General features: G+C 40.7%; 1 protein-coding gene across 2 annotated transcripts in view; it reads right to left on the bottom strand.

The window, feature by feature from the left end:
* kcnh5a (potassium voltage-gated channel, subfamily H (eag-related), member 5a) overlaps window positions 1–9,064 on the bottom strand; it is a 127,229-nt gene that overhangs the window by 101,434 nt on the left and 16,731 nt on the right. The gene's annotated exons all lie outside the window — the stretch shown is intronic.

The raw sequence follows: 9,064 nt of genomic DNA, 5'->3' as shown, positions 1-9,064 counted from the left end.
AAAGTGTGGGGGTTGTGGGATAGGAAAGTGAAACAAAACAACTCCCTGCAGGGACGTTGGAAGTATTTTCTGAGAAGGGTGCGGACGATATTGGCGGGAACAAGCACTCCTTCATTTCTACATTTTCGTAACAAAAAGTGGGGGGGATAGAATCGTGTTTCAGCAAAAGTGTGCATTTTGGCTCCAGCCGTGGCGCAACTGGCTGGGGCACCTGCACCGTACCCGGGTTCGATTCCCGCCCCGTGGTCCTTTCTGGATCCCACCCCGACTCTCTCTCCCACTCACTTCCTGTCATTCTCCACAGTCCTGTCAATTAAAGGCATAAAAAGCCCAAAAATATATACTTTAAAAAAGTGTGCATGTTAACACCCATAACCCCCACGCTTACTACGCCCGTGTGTGTGTGTGTGTGTGATAGGCCTGCTTGTCCTTAGTCTGTAGATGGGGGTGAGGAGTCAGGTGAAATGTACTGTAGACCACCTCTCCGATATAGAAATTCATAAATAAATAAATCAATTTCATCAAAAGATTGCCAACTGAAGTGGCATGATTAAGCATGTACGTCTTTAATTTGGTACTACCAGTAATGAGGTTTTATGAGCTGGGTTGATGCGGCTCAAAAAATACCACAACAATGTTGTCATCTTGGACACAACGATTCTTGAGTTATTCTACGTAAACTGCTTTCAGTCTGCCCAGTTTTCGGGTGAGCCAGTGCCGGGAGTGGGCCCCAGGGACCAAAAGCTTCTATTCCTTATCTGCCTAGTGGAGCTACATGCCAATCAAGTTGCATATCCCCCAGAGTTCCAGTGTCCCAGGAATCAGTGACCAATAATTGCTGGAAAAAAACAAACTTTGACAAAACCTATGACCTGTGGTAGCCTTCATAATTACACTGTATACAACTGTACAATAAACCAGTATTATTAGGACATCTGAGACGTGATAAATCATAGCAGGTTATTGGTTTTATTCTACTTTCCTGCATTGATTCATGTCTTCTGTTAAAGTCATACCTTTTCACTCTGTCTTTTGGGTCTACCCCACAACCACCTAAAAGCAGGGTTGTGCGATCTTACATTCCCATGGCAACAGTAACTGGATCTGTCTCAGGCTTTTAGTCGGTCCGAGGAGCAGAGGGCTCTGTGCAGACAGAAGGGGATATTTCGGGCTGCAGGAGAGGAGGACAGGTGTGCTCTGTTCCTGAGGAGTCTGAGAGACGCCTAGTTTCAACCAGTCTCCATCAGCTTAAGTTTGAGCTTTGGTTTCAGTCTTTTAGTGACAGCCATCAATCAAACCGAAGACCAAGACAACAGCCCCAAACTCCTTATTTATTTTTTTATTTTTTCCCCATCATCTAATTCCTGAATTTTTGGTCAACGATACCCGGGACACCAAAACACCGGGGCACATGAAATTTGGTGGGTATGTAACCCCACGAGACTTTTACGGAAAAAAAATTGTTTGGTCCCCGAGGGCCACTCCCCACCACCCCCCCACCCCGCTACCTGAACCGTGGCACCGAGGATGAAGAAATTTTTATGGTATGTTGGTCTCAAGGGCCCACATCAACCTAGCCCATAATCACTCATTTGTGATTTGCACCCCCCGGTAAAAAATGAAAATGCAATATCATTCTGCTTTATTCGCCCCTCTCTTCAGTTAAGATGTTCAGAACTGCACCAAATTGTATGTGTATGATTAACCTGACATTCTCTGGGGGTATGCTAAGTTTCGTAGAATTTCATCCATGGGGGGGTCAAAAAAAATTAAGTTATGTGTACATTTAGTGACACTCATTGTCCTGTAGATGGTGGTGCACACACACACACACACACACAGACACGCACATACTATCGGTATCGGCAATTAGAACGGCCGATACATAATTACAAATTCAGTAGGATTAAAGGAAAACCAAATATTCATCATCATTTAGCTGCATTTCCAGTATTGGCTTTACATAGTCGTTTGTCCACCAGATGGCGCGTCGTTGTAGTGAGACGTAATTCTGTTGGAAGTTAATCTAAAGTGGGTTGGAAAGACAATAGACGCTTCCTCATAGTTCGAATTACAGGGAAAAAGAGACAGAAATATCAGTTTTGGGGGGGTCAGATCATTTTTCTGATATTGTGAAAAAATATCATTACAGTTGGCTATAATACAAGTCAACTCCTATTTTTACTAGGAAAAATTTAATGTAAAGCGATTTCAGACACCCCTATAATGGACCGTACCATTTATAACCACCGTGGCGCTAGAAGCAACAGAGATAGAGACTTCTTTTACTGTCTATGGATAGAGAACGACTTCAACTTCTTAACCAAGTGTCAACTTTGAATGACAAAACGCTAGGTAGATTCCTCCAGTAGCCTAGCCTAAATTCGGTTTGCTGCTGACGTGCATGGGTAAATGTAAGTTGCTAGCAGACGTCTAGCTTGTTGAAAATGTGCTATTTTACAACCTTCATGTATTAACGTGTTTTGTTCTTTCATAGCTCATGACACGTCTTCATACATTTAATTACCGGCTGCTTACCTGCTACTTAGGCCTACCCACTGAGGCTAGTAAAGTGGACCTTGGTTAGTTACCAAGGTTAGTTAGCAAGAATTAAGCAAGAAGCAAGAATTATTATTTTACAATGTAGTGAGGTAAAATCGATTGTCATTTCCAAGGAGATGAACTCAAGTCCATAGCCTAGGTGTCCATTCTCATTTTATCTTGAATAAATTATTGTGCCCTTTTGAAATTAGTTTGGCACAGATGCTGTGTTGTTTTTATATTATGCACAAGAGGGTCTGATGTAGCTAAGCCTACATAACATCAGTGAAACCTGTGGAAACATAAAAAGAGCCAAAGTAGCCTAGGCTAAATAGCAGGCCTACATGCTAGTATTTGAATTTGTTTTTAATTGGTTAGTATTGTTTTTACATTCTGGTTATTGATTCTTGTAGGTTACCACTCTGTAGTTCTTCTGTGGTAGGCTATGTTTTTTTCATAGTATGCTCCTTAATCACATTAAAGATTGCTCAGGTTTCACATATCTCTAGACAATTGTGTTGATTTGACACTGACTACCATAGACTATAATGGAAAATTGGTTTCTGTTTATACAGTAGGCCTAGAGAGGGTTGGATCTTACCTCCAGGTCTTATGAAATCTAAAAATAAACCAAATAAATATGTCATGAAATAGGCAATAGGCTTCTTGTAAGGGATTACTTTTACTAATTAGAATGGTATTTCAGTGCACTTAACTTCTAACTTTTGAGAGTTGATCAAAACAGTTCTCTTTTTGATATATAATAACAATGAGATATTCTGTAGCCTACTGATTATCAGTTTGTCACATGTTTAGACCTTGTATGTGTGTTGCACAACACATGTTGCACTTGGCGATCACGATGGGGATTGATATGGTAGTGGATGATGGTCATAGAAGAAGTGAAGGAGCAGTACCCCCCAATTATGGTGGGGTAATTCACACTCTGCTTTTACAAATAACGAATCCCGATTACCACTCCGCTGCTGTCTGGGACTTTTGCTAAATGCATGAAATACAAGCCATACAGTGAAAGACGAATAGGCTACCTTCTGTTCTGATCCTATAATTAACGAAAGAAATGGTTTATTTTAACACAGAGGAGAAGGACGCATTGGCGCTCGCTGTAGCCTTGCAAAAATATTTGAGCGCTAGAATGTCCTAGTCGTAGCCTAACAATAATAAATCTATATTTTCTGCTAAAACATTAGGCTACCTATTATGTCCAATGTAGGCTATAGGCCTGCGAGACATGTAGGCTACAAAAAGACAATTAGGCTACACATTCACGTCACAGTCAGGAATTATTTGAATAAGAGGGTAGACTAATAAGTCTTTTATTTTACAAGATAGACTAATTCGTGATAACTGTTTGGTTGACAGCCTTTAAAGTAGGCTCAATTTCATTTTCAGGTTTTTTTATGTTTTAGCCTGTTACAGCAGGAATTAGTGACTGGCATGTGGGGGCGTGGCATCACGATGGTTGCTTTCCATCGTGATGCCTGTCAACCATCACGATCGGCACAACCCTATTGCACGTGCTACAAAAATCATTCTTTGCTATGGATGATTTAGTACCAACGTTACACCGGTCCGATACAGTTTTGCCTATGGCTATACCGTAAGACTGAGACGCTTTTTGTTTGTTCGAAGTGCGTGTTTAGGGTGTGGGAGGGAAGTCGATGTGCTTTGATTTCAGCTTGGTAGTTGTAGTCTATGTGATTAAAAAGCATGTGTGTGTGAAGTATCCAAACAATGATAACACTATCATTATGGCTGCAGCCACAGACCTTCAGCTACTGTACAGTGGGTCCCATTTAGAAGTGTCCACTTCATTCGCACTTTCCGTGATTCACACAGCTGCGTGAAATGTATTACTAATGATATGCAAAACTATTCACTTTTCGCCAAAAGGTGGCAGCTTAAGTCCGCTTGATACTGTAAGCCATTGGTTCCCAAAGGAGATTTTATTTGGGTCGCCAGCATAGCCTAGTGACAATTTATGTTATGTAACAGGCCTAGCATAGGGCCTACCTTATATAGGTTAGCCTATAGTTTGTTAACAGTCACGGTTTTGTCATAACTCCCTCTATGCATTTTTGCATTTAGAATATCTCTGAAACCGGGGGGCGAACACGTCGCAGAGGGGGCGCCAGTGCGTGGATATTTCAATCGCAAAATTAAACAATATTTCTATCGGGCGCCAATGGACTAGGCTGGGTGAATCCAGCCTGATCTACCGGTGATTTTCGATTTCTTAAAAGATTTAGCTTGGTCTGGCGAAAGCCAGACTAACCATGGACCTCACAGTTGCAAAATGCAAGGGAACATGAATCAGCCTATATTTGCACAAACAATAACGGACAGCAGCTCTTCAACTTGGCCCATTAAAATGTGTATGAACAGTCTAAGGACGCATTTCATGAAGGCCCTTTTGGACATGTCAGTTATTTGCACCACTGGGTAAAACTGCATTTTGTTTTAGACTACTGGTATTTAATTTGTGCATTGACAATAAAGTTGAATATCATATGAACTAGATGACTAAACCTTTGCATATGTAGAAGAAGAAACATTCACAAAAATCCATTACATGACCTCTCTTCTTGATAGATGTTGAAAACTGCATGGAACTGACAGGGATTGTTTTGTTTAATAATAAATAAATACATTATGCTGCTACCTTCTGCTTTTCCCAAATACAATGTAGCCTACAGGTGTACCTTTCATCAGTCCAGTTGCGATGGATGGACTGTGATGAACTGCCCTACTTGTGATTGTTTAGAGATTTTAAAGGTTTTATAACAATGCTACAATTTTTTTGTCAAGTGCTACAAATCTATTCACCATTGCAGCGCCAGTAGGCTACTTTCTGTGCGGCCCGCAAACACACATGCCAAACAAGCATACACAAAAATGTCAAGAGTGGGGGATGGAGTAGAAGATGGAGACAAATTGATTAATGTGATTTATTTTCGCGGAATGGATGTACAGGACTGAGCGGCGGTCATATTTTGTAACTATGCGGTACATCTAGTTTTGCTTACTTTGAGTTTACTTTGACTTTAAGTACTTTGTCATCACTTTGCTTACTTTGCTTACTTTGACTTTGAGTACTTTGTCATCATTTGTGAGTACCCAGTAAAACACTAAAAAACATTTCATAATGTGTCCCCTTTAATGTCTTTACACATTTCATAATGTGTTCCCTTTAATGTCTTTACACATTTCATAATGTGCCCCCTTTAATGTCTTTACACATTTCATAATGTGTTCCCTTAATGTGCCCCCTTTAATGTCTTTACACATTTCATAATGTGTTCCCTTTAATGTCTTTACACATTTCATAATGTGTCCCCTTTAATGTCTTTCCATGAAAGATGTAATTACAAAAGGAGAATGATGTTGCATTCAGGAAGGTCAGTGCATTCAAGAGGTCAGTTCAGGTGTGTAAAACCACAGAAGTGCGGAGGTGAGAGTGTGTGTTGGTCTGCACTTCAAGTCTGTCAAATTTGTTTGTCCTTTATTAAGTTACAGACCATAGATGATGCTTTTGTACTTGAGGATTTTTTGTCAGAAGAGCCATGTTTAGACTCTCCAACTGTAAAAATGCAAGATAATTACACCACGTTGCTACTGTCCTAATAAACAAGCCTGCTTGTCATAAGCCTACCTCTGGCTTTTTAGCACAGGAGTAGTTTCTGTTAACTAATTAAGCAGCAACGCTTGCTAATGATTTGCTTAGCGTAAAGCCGTACCCACTCACTCACCGCACCTCCACCCTTCCAATTACCTCTACCTCCATCAGTCCTTAACCCTAAGGCACAGAAAACATAAGACAAACCCACCTCCGTCGGTCCCTGAGGCACGGAAACATAACACAAGCCCAGCCCTCGCCTCCCCCAGTGGAGCCAGGTGGGAGCTTGCCGGAGGTTTCGACGGTATACGTTAGCTAGCAGTGTACACTATCACTTCCTACTAGTGCCTCCCAGCGTGTTTATCTGACAGAACCCTCCTACCATCACACCCTCTCCTGGCATCCCCCTGACAACGCACCACCACGCAGTGGACCATCAGGCAAGAGCTGGCTGGCGTTTCGCAAGTGGGTTGGTGTTACTATTCCTGTGCGGGAGTGATTGGAAGCACCAAGGGCCTATCGCGCATTAACAAGCCTCCAGGTGATGGCTCTGGGGGCGGGAACAGTGGGAGGTCTGTCATTGGAGAGAAGGAAGAGTGGAATAAAAAGAAAGGATGAAAGAAAGAAAGAAAGGGAGAAATGAAGATAAGAAAGAAACAAAGAAAGAAAGAAACAAAGAAAGAAAGAAGGACATGCGTGGGGAAGGTGTGCCTGTGGCATCCAGGTCCAGCAGCACACAGAGCAGACTGAGGAGATAAAGGCTTTTCTTACTGAAGGGAATCTACACATCAGGGAATCTAAGGTGAATCTGTGCTAAACACAAACTCATGGAACACATCCTTAGCATCTATTATCCATACCAAATATACACTTATGGCTAGATTTCAAGCATTGGCAAGAAAAATCCTGCTCATTAGCTGGGCTTGTTGTTATTCATTGGCATCAAATGATAAACAATGTACCTAAAGACTAACGTTAGCTCCTCAGTGCCATAGCCCCATATAGGATCTCCATGCTGAATAATGAGCAGTGCTGCACTGTGTGTAGACCTGTGTATATTCAAGACAACAACTGCATGTACCAGTATGCTTTTTTCTCCTTCCCTGATTCCATAAACCCATGTGAATGAGAATGTAATTTCATTCTTATTGTCGTTGGCTCAGGCTATAGCTACACATTAGCCTGCCTGCCTGTCTATCTGCCTGCCTGCCTGTCTGTGTGTCTGTCTGTCTGGGCTCTTTCTTAACTTGCACAGCACATATCAGCAGCTCCACATCACACATCCATCATGTCACCTCCTCCAAGGGCTGCAAAGCTATTTCAGGTTTTTCAAAGACTTTCTGAGCAGCTATGGGTTGGGATCCAAATGAAGGATAATTTTCTTGCACTCTGACAGTGCAGAATAACACCCCTCCTGTCCTTGCACTGCTGTGCTCATGCTGTGCTTCGTTCAGCCTTTGTCAAATGGCAAAGAACAGGAGATATAGAGTAAAAGCCCAGCACAGCTTTCATATACAGTAACTTCTTCAGCCAGTACTTGCAGTCACACTTACAGACTATAGGGTTAATCCGTGTCAAATCACCCAGTGGCTGACAGGTCACCCTCTCCAAAAAAATCTGAAAAAATCACAGACCAAACCTATGCATAAATCTTAAATAGTATATCTATATCATTAATGGTTCCAAAACTACAGAGCTTTGACGTTTCAAGTCATTTTAAGCATTGTGGTGAAAAATCCTTTTTGTTCAACTTCCAACATTATTGGCTCTTTTGGTATTTCACACACATTAGTGAAACTATGTGAATAGAAGTATAATTTCCTAAAAATCCAATCAAATCAGGTGTATCTTGTGTAATTCACCCTCTGCAAAGCTCTGAAAATGGCTATAAATTCATTATGTGAAAAAACATCATCACCTTTGAGGGCTTCTCATTCAAACAGTATGTGACACAAATTCATTTTTAAAAAAATGCTCTGAAAATATGATAATGATACCAACCAATGTTAATTCATGGACATGACCTTATAATCCATATATGAGTGGGAAAAAAATCTGATGAAGTTGTGTCACATACTTTTTGAATGAGAAGCCCTCAAAGGTGATGATGTCTTTAATGAATTTATAGCCATTTTCAGAGCTTTGCAGAGGGGAAAGTACACAAGATATGTCTGATCTGACTGGATTTTTTAATTTAACAGGAAAATGTACTTCTATTCACATAGTTTCACTAATGTGTGTGAAATACCAAAAGAGCCAATAATGTTGGAAGTTGAACAAAAAGGATTGTTCACCATGATGCTTAATATGACTTGAAGTTTCAAAGGGCTGTAGTTTTGCAATGATTAGTTATACAGATATACTATTTAAGATCTATGCATAGGTTTGGTATACAAACACCTGTGAATTTTTCCAGATTTTTTTGGAGAGGGTCACCTGCCAAATTTTGCTGAAATTGGGTGATTTCACACGGAATGACTCCTTTAGACTATCTATAGATGCTCAGATTATAAACAAGCTATATGATGACACTCTGAAACATATGGATAGGGTTACTGGTTGGGTTTGGTTAAGGTGACGATTGATAATTGTTCAACAACAGTTTGAAAGACTGAACTTGAATGTCAACAAACCATCTGTTACGTCTCTTTATCGAAATAAAGTGCCACTGTACTATGCTTTGGTGCATTTCTCAAATCATCATTTGCACAACAGTTAGTGCATTTCTCAAAACAATTACAGCAAACTGCAGCGCATAGTGGATTACCTGCAAAAGTAATCTTGCTCGACATGCTTTGTTTATGCCTCAAAAGCTAATATTTATATCAATTAAACTGTCAGTGCAATCAAAATGATTTTTTCTGTTGACAGACATTCGTGACAGTA

The sequence above is a fragment of the Alosa pseudoharengus genome, unplaced genomic scaffold (assembly GCF_046254945.1).
Source record: "Alosa pseudoharengus isolate Yale_2024_CS ecotype anadromous, Long Island Sound unplaced genomic scaffold, YU_APseudo_1.1 YU_APseudo_1.1_scf_7, whole genome shotgun sequence".
NCBI classification, from domain to species: Eukaryota; Metazoa; Chordata; class Actinopteri; order Clupeiformes; family Clupeidae; genus Alosa; species Alosa pseudoharengus.
This window is presented reverse-complemented; position numbering and strand designations above follow the sequence as displayed.